The sequence below is a fragment of the Helianthus annuus genome, chromosome 13 (assembly GCF_002127325.2).
Source record: "Helianthus annuus cultivar XRQ/B chromosome 13, HanXRQr2.0-SUNRISE, whole genome shotgun sequence".
In the NCBI taxonomy this organism is placed as follows: domain Eukaryota; kingdom Viridiplantae; phylum Streptophyta; class Magnoliopsida; order Asterales; family Asteraceae; genus Helianthus; species Helianthus annuus.
In genome coordinates, this window is record NC_035445.2 from 29,495,579 (window position 1) to 29,507,613 (window position 12,035).

The following is a 12,035-nucleotide window of genomic DNA, read 5'->3' on the forward strand; positions in this document are numbered from 1 at the left end:
ACTTTGGTCAGTGTGCTTATCAAAATTACGTATATAATTACAGGCCGGCTGTAACACGCGGGTCTTTAACACTAGTGAGAGTAAAATCGTAATTTTGAGCGGGGGGTAAAAGCATATGTTCATTTTTAAGAGGGGGCGGGGGCAAAAACGTAATTTTAAACTAGAGGCGAAAACGTAATTTTAAAGTGGGTGTAAAATAATAAACTGGTGTAAAATCGTAATTTTAGCTTGGGGGAAAACATATTTTTATTTTGAACTGGGGCAAAACCGTAATTTTGGTTGAGGGTCAAATCGTATTTTTTCTATCGAGGGCAAAATCGTAATTTTGAGCTGGGGGCAAAAGGGTAAATATATTTTTAACTGTGGGAAAAAACGTAATTTAATCGGAGGTTAAAATCATAATTTTAAAGCAATGATAAAATCATAAATTAATTAAGCCAATAGGGAAGTGCCAGACAGGTGCCTGACACTATTCCCCTTACAGCCCCTTTCCTCCAATCAATGGGAGGCACTCTTCCCGCCAACCTTTATATTTGTTGTATTTAGGTAATTAGGTAAGGGGGAGGGGGTGGTCACTAGTGATAGAATTCTATCACTCACAATATCCAATCATATTCCGTCATGTCATCAACCATTTTTTCATCACTCACCACCACACCCAACAATTTCCCCCAACCAACAATTACCCTCACAATAAAACCCATCACGGCGTTGAAAAAATCAGGGAATCAGAAACCGTGATTGTATGACGCGTTATAGCAAGAGGTGGCAGTGGAAAAATGTATTGTTCAACGCGTTATATTTGCTTTTCGTGATATATCACGGATCATGCTAATCACACACAGCCAAAATAATTTTCACACCCCTAAGTGCTCCGCTTTGGCCATAGCGCGGCGCTTAGGGCGACAAAAGTTGATACGAGGTTTCGAATGACTGACTGAGTGACAGACTGACAGACATAAAGGTGATACGAGGTTTCAGTCGCCCGTGAACCCTAAGCGCCGCGCTTTGGCCATAGCGCGGCGCTTCGATCCCAAATTCTGGCTTTAAATCACTGGCCAGACTCGAGATTCATCACTCGAATTGTTTTCTGTCGATCTTCTTTGCTCTATTAGTTAAATTTTTTGAAAAAACGATGTCGTGGTTCAGTAACTATCTTTTCGGTGAATATTCTGACGAGTCAGTTGTTCCTGATTCTTACGAGGGGACCGCTATTTCTGACTCGTTTGAGAAACCGGTGTCGTCCAACTTGAGGGAGACAGAGGTTGTATCTGGCATTCGTTATCGTGATAACACGGTGCAGCTGGATTTGAATACCCCTGTGGAGGACCCTTACGCACAACAAGGTTATTCGAATTTCGGTTACGGTGGCGACTATAGCTTTGTACAGCAGGAGTGTTATCCAAACGACAGTTACGGTTGTCAACAAGGTTATTCGAATTTCGGTTACGGTGGCGAGCAAAGCTTTGTACAGCAGGAGTGTTATCCAAACCAGAGTTACGGTTGTGAACAGAGCTTTGAACATCAAGTCTATTCGAATCTCGGTGACGATGGTGAGCCCGAGGATGTGTCTGTTGACGAGGAAGGTTGTTACCCGGTTACATTTTCGTTTGATACAACGCAGACCTTTTCGTCACGTAAAGAGTTGGTGCGTTGGGTACAAGACACGGCAAAAGACAATGGTTACCTCATTGTGACAAAGAGGTCGAATAAAAGAGGAGAGAATTACAAGATTTGGTTTCAATGTACTTTTGGTGGGGAGCATAAGAGTGTAGCTACACAGAGGAAAACGGGTAGCAAGAAAATAGGCTGCCCGTTCGAGATGATCGGGTTTTCGGAATCATCCGGAAGTGTTTGGAGGATCGAGGTGACGAAGGCGAAGCATAACCACACTCCTATTGAAAACTTCGAGGGTCACGCGTATGCGAGAAGGCTTTCTTCGGAGGACAAAAAACTGGTTAAGGAGTTGGCAGAGCAAGATATTCGCAACCAAAGTATTTGGCGAACGCTGACAAAAAACAATCCGGCTAGAAAGCTTATTCCGAAAGATATACACAACGCTGTTCAGAAGATCAACGCCGAAAAAAATGTCGGTAAGTCTCCGATGCAAAAACTTGAAAACATTCTTATCGAAAAAAATTACACTTATTACATGCGCACGAATGAGATATCGAACGAAGTTGAAGACGTCTTCTTTGTTCACGAAAAATCATTCACTATGTGGTGTGCCTTCCCGCATGTGCTAATGATTGACGCCACATACAAAACGAACATGTACAACCTGCCATTTGTTCAGGTCGTAGGCATGACGTCGACAAACAAATCGTTTACGGCTGCTTGTGCTGTAATTTCCGCCGAGAAGTCAGAGAACTACCTATGGGTGTTGCAGAGGATCAAGTCTATGCTGGCAGGATGTATGGAACCGCGCGTGATTTTAACAGACAGGGATTTTGCGCTAATGAACGCGTGTGAACAAGTTTTTCCAAAAGCGCATAAGTATCTTTGTCGGTTCCATATTCAACAAAATATTAATAAGAACAGCAAGAAGAAATTCTCTGACAAGGAGTGGAAAGAATTCATACGTACATTTTGGACATTGTGCGAGTCTACGACCGAGGAAATATACATGTATAACTTGGAAAACTTTGAAGCACAGCTGAAAGAAGCTGACCGTGAACGTGAGTATTTCTTACATAATTATGTTCAAATTTTATATAATAACAAAAACTGACTATTTACGTTTTTTAATTTTAGAGGTTTATGATTATATGAAGAAATCCTGGTTGGATCCGTACCGTGAAAAGTTTGTATCTTGCTGGATTAACCGAACTATCAACTTTCACCAGACTACGACCAACAGGGTTGAGAGCATGCATGCAACATTAAAAAGTCACTTTCCAAGTCATCGCAACACACTGGATAAACTTGTACTGTATGTTGATCATGTTGTTGCTAAACAATACACCGAGATTAGAAATACCTTTGAAACAAGCCTCCGAAAAGTGATGACGCACCACAAGAATCAGCCCATGCTTGCATATATTCTCAGAAAGGTTTCAATATATGCGATTGAGCTTTTGAGTATGGAACTAAAACGTAAGGAAGACGGGTTGAGAGCCTACGGTGCAAGCTGTGGTTGCCAACTTTTTACCAGCTGTGGTTTGCCATGTGCCTGTCGTTTGGAAAAGTTGGAAAATAAAGGTAATTATTATTTTTGAACTTTCTCGTTATGATTTTGCCACCTAATTTGTTTTCATCCACAGGTCAGCAAATCCGGATCACACACATAGACGTAGGCATAGACTGGGAGCTGCTATCTACCGTGGGGGAGATCGAGCGGGCGCGTGAGATAGTTGGGCTAGATACTCCTTGGTCGCGCCTATTTGAGTTAGCGATGGAGGACTCGTACCCTGAGCTTACGGTCGAGTTTTGCTCTACGTTTACATACGCGCCGCATCCGGCGGATTACGTGGAGGACCCTTTATTTCCGGTACACGAGGTTACATTCCGTCTGGCCGGTCAGCAGTTTGAGATGAGTGTGCGGGAGTTTGCTGTCCACACAGGTTTGTACACTGAGCCTGAGCTTGATACTGATTTATATACGCAGGCTGTTACGATGATGGACAGGCAGACGCTTATTAGTTTCTGGAGGGCCATTTCCAGGGTTCCCTTTGGGAAATCCTGGCAAAAGGCCACCACCATTAGAGATCCCTTGTACCGATACCTGCACCAGGTGATTGCGTCGACTATCGTGCCGCGGGGTTCCAGCAAGGAGAAGGTCAACCTTAGTGACCTTTTCTTTCTTTACTGCCTACTACGCGGCCAGCCCTGCGATCTAGCAGCCAGCCTGGCAGAGTACTTTGCTACTGCATACCACCGGCAGCTCCGCGGGTTTCTTCACACTGTCTCGTTTATCACCGCCATTGCACGATCGCTAGGGATCGTGCCCGAGCTTGATCCGCTGCTGTCCGATCCGGTCCCGTCATCCAGGTTGGGCCGCGCGTCAGTATCCGCTATGCAGATCACCCGTACCTTTGATGTCGGTCTGCGGTTCAGGGGTCCTGACGGGCTGATTTGGCAGCCAGAGGTGTTGCCGGAGGTCATCCCGGTTGTTATTGAGGTGAAGCCTGGGATGTTAGCCCCTCCTGAGGTTCAGCGGGACGCTCGGCGGGCTCAGCGACAGGCTCTGGGCATCGATGAGCCTGAGGATCAGCCTGAGGGTCAGCCTCAGGCTCAGGCTCAGGCTCAGGCTTAGGATGATCCGGCGCAGGAGGAGCGGGTCGAGGACGTCCACGTACCACCAGTTCAGCCAGCTCCTGAGCCGCCACAGTACCCGCAGCACGTTTACGCTGACCTGCCTCCGGTAGCGCGTGAGGTGGCTCGGGACTTCGACCGGCGCCTCAAACGTCAGGGCGTACGCATTGACTGGATCGTCCAGACGCTCGTTGAGCTACGAGAGCTCGCTGCGTTGCCTCCACTTCCCCTCCCACCGTCCCCACCGCACGAGGATTAGTACATTAGTTTGTTTGTTTAGTGTTTTGTTATGTATTATGTACTCAGTTGTACCTTTTTGTTGTGTATTGTATGTACAAACTGCTATATATATATATATATATATATTGCAGTTAATCTTCTATTTACATCACGTTGGTTCTGGATTGTTTACGTTTAATTCTTATGGCTTTCTGTATATTTTATTTAACGTGTTCGTTTTATTTAACGCTCGTTGAACTTATGTTATACACCTTCTATAAAAATAATGACGTAACGACGTAATTATAAAACAACGTTAATTTAATAAAATAAACAACGTTTTAATTAAAAAAAGGCAACATTCAATCATTCAAAAACAAATTCCCATTCACAACGGCAAATCTCACATAAAAATTTTTTACTCCAAAAATCTCTACCATACTAATTCAACCAAAAATCCCTACCAAACTAACCCACATCAACCCAAATAAACCCCAACCAAGGCTGTTGTCTTTTTTGCACATCCAAAGCGCCTCGCTATGGCCAAAGCGCCCCGCTTTGGCCATAGCGAGGCGCTTTGGATGTGCAAAAAGACAACTGACGTGTGCAAATAGACCCAGCCTATATCACGGTACGCCCTCTATGGCCTAATAGGTAATAGGTAATGTCGCTTCAAGGCCCCACGTATACATTATTTTCATTTTGTATTTTATCAATCATGATTACAAAACTACAAAATTAGGCATCTTGCTAGCGTTGCGAGCTACCCCATCCAAGAATAAATTTAGAAATTATGACTTTTTTAGGGAATTAAGTTTATTCAAAATCTTTTTTATTATACATACTCGATCATCATTAACTTCTTATACTTCAAAAAAAATTAAAAAAAAAATATTAAAACTAACCTAATAAAACTGAAATTTAATAATTCATTATCTTTTTTACTATGAAAAACTTGTTGGCAATCATAAACTTCACTAATACTCCGTTAAACAATTTGATAAAAGAAATAAGAATAAAAAATGAATCTCAGGCTCGGCAGTTGGCCTTCTAGGGAGTTAAAAGTAGAAAATCGGTGGAAGCTAGATTCCATGATACACCAACGTCACACCCGTCGAAGGTTCACGTAAATAAAATTTAGGAATATTGGATTTTAATAATTCCAACTATTAGTTGTTGGCCGCCAACAATCCTGACTTAAAAAATAACCATCGGTAGTCTCAACTATTGACATATTGGTTACTAATGGACCCTGATTAACAGAACCCTAAGCCTGTTAGTCTCCGGTCGCCGGAAAACCGTTATTGCCCAGAAAAATGTTTTCTAAAGGTCCGATCTAAGGTTACAAAAAAGTTTGGGACGAAGATGTTAAGTTTTCCGGCTAAAAAAGTAGTTTTCCGGCGAATTCAATAATTGGGGTTTTTACTAGAAAAAAGGTTCCTAAAAGTTCGTAATAAGGTTACAAAAAGGTTTGAGACCAAAAATGAGTTTTCTGGCCAAATACGTTTTTCCGGTGACCGGAGACTAACGACGTTATGGTTTTGTTAGTCAGGGTTCAGTGGAGGCCAATATGTTAATAGTTGGGACTATCAGTGGTTATTTTTGAAGTTGAAACTGGTGACGGCCAACGACGAATAGTTGTAATTATTAAAATCCAATATTTCTAAAATTTATGCATTCTTAAATCAAAATCCAAAACCCTATATATCTCAAAATAAACCCACAATTTTAAATATAAACTAATTTTAAGTCTACCACAATATTAGATTCAACTATTATTGCAATAATGACAACAACCTACTGCACCATTATCGGATGTGGGTTTAGTTTAAACAAGTTTGGTTTAGCATTAACTCGAACCTACAAACATGTTTAGCTAAACGGGTCATTGTTGAGTCAACCTGTCGGGTTTGTACCCTTTTATACTTGATTTGTAAGGGTCTTTCATGTAATAATTTAAACTCATTGGATATCTTAGGGATAGTTTTAAATGATAAAGAGGAAATGAACATCAAAATATATAAGCTAAATGTAATTATTTTGTATACATTTGTATCTTTTGTTATAAATACTTAATTTGAGAGTATTAATATGCAAGAATAAAATAAAATTTGGGTTAAACAAGTCATGTTTGTATAAACAGCGAAAACTTGTGTCATGCTCGTGTATTTAGCACGATTTCCGACTCATTTAACACCTCTACTTACATACCCACATGGTTGATTGGTTCAACGTTTGAAGGTTGAAGTTGATGGTGGATCTTATGTTTCTCTAATTTGATTTAAAAAAAGAAGAAATAGCAGAAAAAAGGTAGTATTTTATTTGATCGAATTTGGACTATAATGAACGGGTACATCTAAATGTATGATGGCATGAGCATCACGGCCCAATAATTGATGAATCAATTAACATTTAATTATTTTTAGTTCATGTAATCATATCATACATAATTATTTTTAAATAAACTTAATAATTGATCAGTCAGATTATATGACATGCTAGTTTTATTTTTTTTATAAAGTTATTGCTATAATAGTTGAATCTAATATGATAGAATCCAAAGAGGTCAAATTGTCTCTTCCACGTAATGTTTATTATTTAATGTTATTAAGTTCATCAAGTTCGGATCCAAGAAAGGATCCAAGAAAAGACAACTTCTTAAGGAAGAATCAAATCTACTAGAGAAAAATAATTTTTATATAGAGACTCTAATTATTCCTTATTAGTCTATATATGACCTTCTTATTTGGTTGATACAAAATGATTTTAAATAGCGAATTGTAAAAATCGTATAACGTTAAGAATAGTTTGATTTATAAATGCACATATACACTGGGTTTCAAGTTTCAATAGGAAAAGTTGAAATTTATCGGTGATGTAGAGCACACAACTATATACCCTAAAGGCATATTATACATATAATTGTGTCCTTTATCACAATAGCACATAATTATGTTCTATCGTTCATGGTAGTGTCCTACCCCATTATAGGTTTACAATGGAATACTATAGGTTTATACTAATGGGAAACCTTTTTTTGGCCTAAGCCTGATTTGCGGTGATCAAGCCATCGTAAGTTTACGATGATCCACTGCTGCTTTATGGTACTTTGAAATCTATAAATTTGGTTTTCGACCAACCACACACTATGGTTGTACATCATTGAATGGCCACAAGACTATGTACAAACATGAATATATTGTGTACATAACCATGCGCAATAATACTCATTTTTAGCATGTTGTTTTAGAAAGCGATTTTCTAATAACCTTTTGACTTTAAAACATTTTACATTTTTTTTCAGACCAAGTTGTCATAACTTGCACTCCACTCTTGATTGATAAATAATAATAAAAAAAAATCAGTTAATGAGCTCATTTATTGTAGCTACTCTTATACTTATAAAATTGTGTATGTTTTTTTTGGAATAATTATATTCCGAAAAAGGTCGGTATCGTCTCGTTGCGGGCGATCATGGAAAGGCTTCCCACACGGGCAGCCTTGGCAGCTAGGAACATCGATATGGGGGACTCGAGATGCCCCTTTTGCAGCGAGTATGAAGAAACCAGTGATCATCTTTTTGTGTCACGTCATTTTACTCAAGTAATTTGGATCGTGATCGCACAATGGTGTAAAATGCCTCCCGTGGTTGCCTTTAGCCTTAAAGATATATTGGATACACACGTTACTGTGGAAGGAACCAAAAAGAAAAAGAAAGTCTTAAGCGCTATTATCCAGGTTGTCATTTGGAGCGTTTGGAAGATGCGAAACGAGGTAATTTTCGGTAATGAATATCCAAACATTTCAAAGGTTGTGGACGAATCAAAATCGATGAGTTTTCATTGGATAAAGAATCAGATGAAATCACTTGATTGGACATGGAGCGATTGGCGGAACTTTAGCATTGTAATGTAATGTCGGGTGGTTTTGACCGTCCTTTTGGTCTTTTGGTGTAACATTATTGTATATTTGGTGTCTAGCATCTTGCTAGTTGAATGAATAAAATTTTTTGTTGGCCGTTCAAAAAAAAAAAATTGTGGGCGGATGCTCATGGCTTTATAGCCTATTGGCATCTTAGGGGTGAGATAAGACTTTGGGACAAGAGGTCTGGGTTCGATTCTTACATGGGGGCTTTTTCTATATTTATTGTGTTTCCTCCTGAATTGGGACTAATATCTTCAAATGCCCTAATTACGCCTCTCTTTTTTTCTGAATTTCCATATACACCATGATGTGCATGTAGTGTAATATATTTTAGGTGTATATTTTAAGCCCTTTTACACTTTTTAACCAAGTTTTAAATTTATAAAACACGATATTTACTAACACTAAACACACATATGGGCAAGTGCACCCATCGTGGACGTAGTATAGTGTTGGTAAGATACCGAGGTCGTCCAAGGACACAAGAGCTTTTAGTACCGGTTTATACTCAACGTCTAATCAAATCCAAAAGTTAGAAAAATGTTTTAAACTAGAAAAATAAAACTAACTAAAATGCTGAAAAATAAAATAAAAGTAAAAACAGATAGACAAGATGAATCACTTGGATCCGACTCGTGTGTAGTGTAACCTTTGATTATATCCACACTTTTGCATTGTTTAAGAGATTATCTTAGTTATTGTAGTAGGCCCCTCTTTTGAAGGTGACGTTACCCTCAACCCAGTAGTTTGAGTCAGCAAGGATACAATCCTAAAGAGTCGGATTATTGAAAGATAATTAATTAAGTTATTAATGCATATTGTGGTAGGCCCCTCTTTTGAAGGTGATGTTACCCTCGCCTAAGTAGTCTGAGTCAGCAGGGATACAGTCCTAAGTAGCCGGGTTAAAGTTTTAATAGTAGTTTAACTTATGAGGGGATCAAAGAGTTTGGACCCCCGCTATCCAATACCGGTGGGTATTGAAGGAGGTCCTACTAAATTTGACCCAGGTCCTTTGCAGGATCTATACACTGAACAATGGCAAGACTCTTACCAAACCGTTCCCTTAACCCCCGACCAGGTAGCCAACATATCTCCATATAGACCGTGGAGATATTAATGGCGAAAATCTTTTATTTTATATAGAAAGTAAAATAATGCCAAGACACCACGGACAAACGATAAGGAAGAATCACCTTCAACATAAGAAACTAGTTATTAAAGTCATTAATACATAACCAAATAAAAAGTGCGAAAAGATTAAAAATAAAAAGTATTACACTAAACACTTGTCTTCACCAAGTGATGTAAGAGACTTAGACAAACATGGCCTTTGATTGTCAAGAACTCTTACGATCAATCTTGGATCCCGAGACGACTCACACACTCTATGATGGACAATGGATGATGGTGGTGGATGATGGTGTTGTGATGGTGGTGGGTGAAGTGTGAGAGAGGTGGTGCGCCAAGGGATGAGTTGCAAGTGATCCAAGCACTCCTATTTATAGGCTGAGCAGAAGCTCGGGCACGACCCCGTGTCCATCCTCCTCTCTTTCTTCATTAAATGCAGTTTGTCTGCATTAGTTGACCACGCCCCCGTGTCCGCTAGGCACGACCCCGTGTGCAGAAGCGTATCTGTACTATCAAGATTTCCCTAGATCCTGCGAATCTTAGAGTTGAACACGACCCCGTGTCCGCTGGGCATGCCCCCGTGGTGGGCGATAGAAGCTTCTATAACTTTGTCTTTTCTGCTGACACTTGGGCACGCCCCCGTGCTCATTGAGCACGGGGCGTGTTCAGCCTTCTGTTCTCTTGTTTTGCTTGGGAAGATGCTGTCGGGGAGGCCGGGCATGCCACGTTTGTTCCTTTTCTTTTATTTATGTTAGATTTAGCTGCCTTTTTGCTTCTTTTGTTTATTTAAGCTCATTTAATCCTGAAAATACAAAAGGAAGACAAAAGCACATTTTTTCCAACATTAGTACTAAAAAAGGTTAGTTTTATGCCACAATTGATGTAATTTATATGTTGCATTTTGTGCACATCAAATACCCCCACACTTGAATCTTTGCTTGTCCTCAAGCAAAACTCTTTATAATGTGGCTTTATACTCCCAAATGGAATGGGTAGAAGAGAAGGTTTTGGGCTTGTCATATAGTGTCGGGATTTCCAAGATTCTTTATTAAGTTTTATTTTTGTTTATTTACAATCCTATTCGTCATGATTTATTAAAAACGTTACATGAGATAAATTACTTATTAGGGCATAACATGCCTTTTTTAAAATTCCATTTATATACAAGTCCACATACCTCACGGGGGAATCACTCAACACTCGGCCGAAGATGTATTTTTAGTGAATCACTCGAGAGCGGCATGGAACTTACTCCTACCATAGGCTTGCCAAACAATCAATCCCACTCCTTTTTAACTATACACCTTTGTAAATATCAAGAGGACTTTTGGGGTGAAGGGTTAGGCTTGGGCTAAAGGTGGGTGGTTGGGTTAGTGGTTAGTAAAATGGCGAAAAGCGTAAAAAGCGTCGGTTTTCATAAGACTCGTTATTTTTCAAAACTTTTTATTTTGATGAAGCACTTCTTTCAAACAAAGTTGTTTTTGATAAACTTGTTTGTTTATTTCTTTGGCTTCATCATCATTTTTTTTTTCAAGGAAGTCATAAGAAAAACCGAGCTTTGTTACTAAAACAAAGGGTTTAAAATGAAAAAGGGTTTAGGTGGGTAAAAAGGGTTTTTTGGTTTGGGTTAAGAAATGAAAAGGTTTAGGCTCAAAGGGGTTAACTAGGGGGATTTTGGGTAGGTGGTAAAAGAAAAAGAAAAATAATGGTGTAGAAATAAAAAGGGTTAGTCCTAATGCCTCCATCATTTACTTACTTGGGTTTAAGTTGGTAAGGACCGGGAATGTATCGTCGTGGCAAGTTCTAGAGTCGTAAGAACCAAGCGGCTATTCACACAAGAAACGAAAGATGAGCATTTAGTTTAACGATATGTATTTGTATGCTCAATAAAGACTCAAAACTCACTTTTGTGGGAATGGGTTTTTATGTGATCAAGTATATATAATCAAATTTTAACTAAGCTTGTCATGCCGTTTCATAATTTTCTTATGTTGGTCCTTTTTATCACGATGCTATCGGTTGTAAATTTGTAAAAATATAACCTTTTTAGAACTTGAATTTCCCAACTTAAACTTAGACAAGTAAAAAAAATGAAAATTTTTGAAAAAAAAAAATTGGGATGATTAGCGGTTCCAATAGAGTTTTGTGTAAGGCTTATATTTAGGATTTGCAAGATTCAAGATTTTAGCATCCCCCACAATTAAATTATGCATTGTCCTCAATGTGTCCCAAAAATAAGTTTTTAGGTTGATTGAATGTGTAAGAAGGTGTGAAAAAGCAAAATTTATGTTACTGGGCGTCTGGACACGACCCCGTGGTGTTGGGCACGGCCCCGTGTCCATCCTCCTCTCTTTCTTCATTAAATGCAGTTTGTCTGCATTAGTTGACCACGCCCCCGTGTCCGCTGGGCACGACCCCATGTGCAGAAGCGATCTGTGCTATCAAGATTTCCCTAGATCCTGTGAATCTTAGAGTTGACCACGGCCCCGTGTCCGCTGGGCACGCCCCCG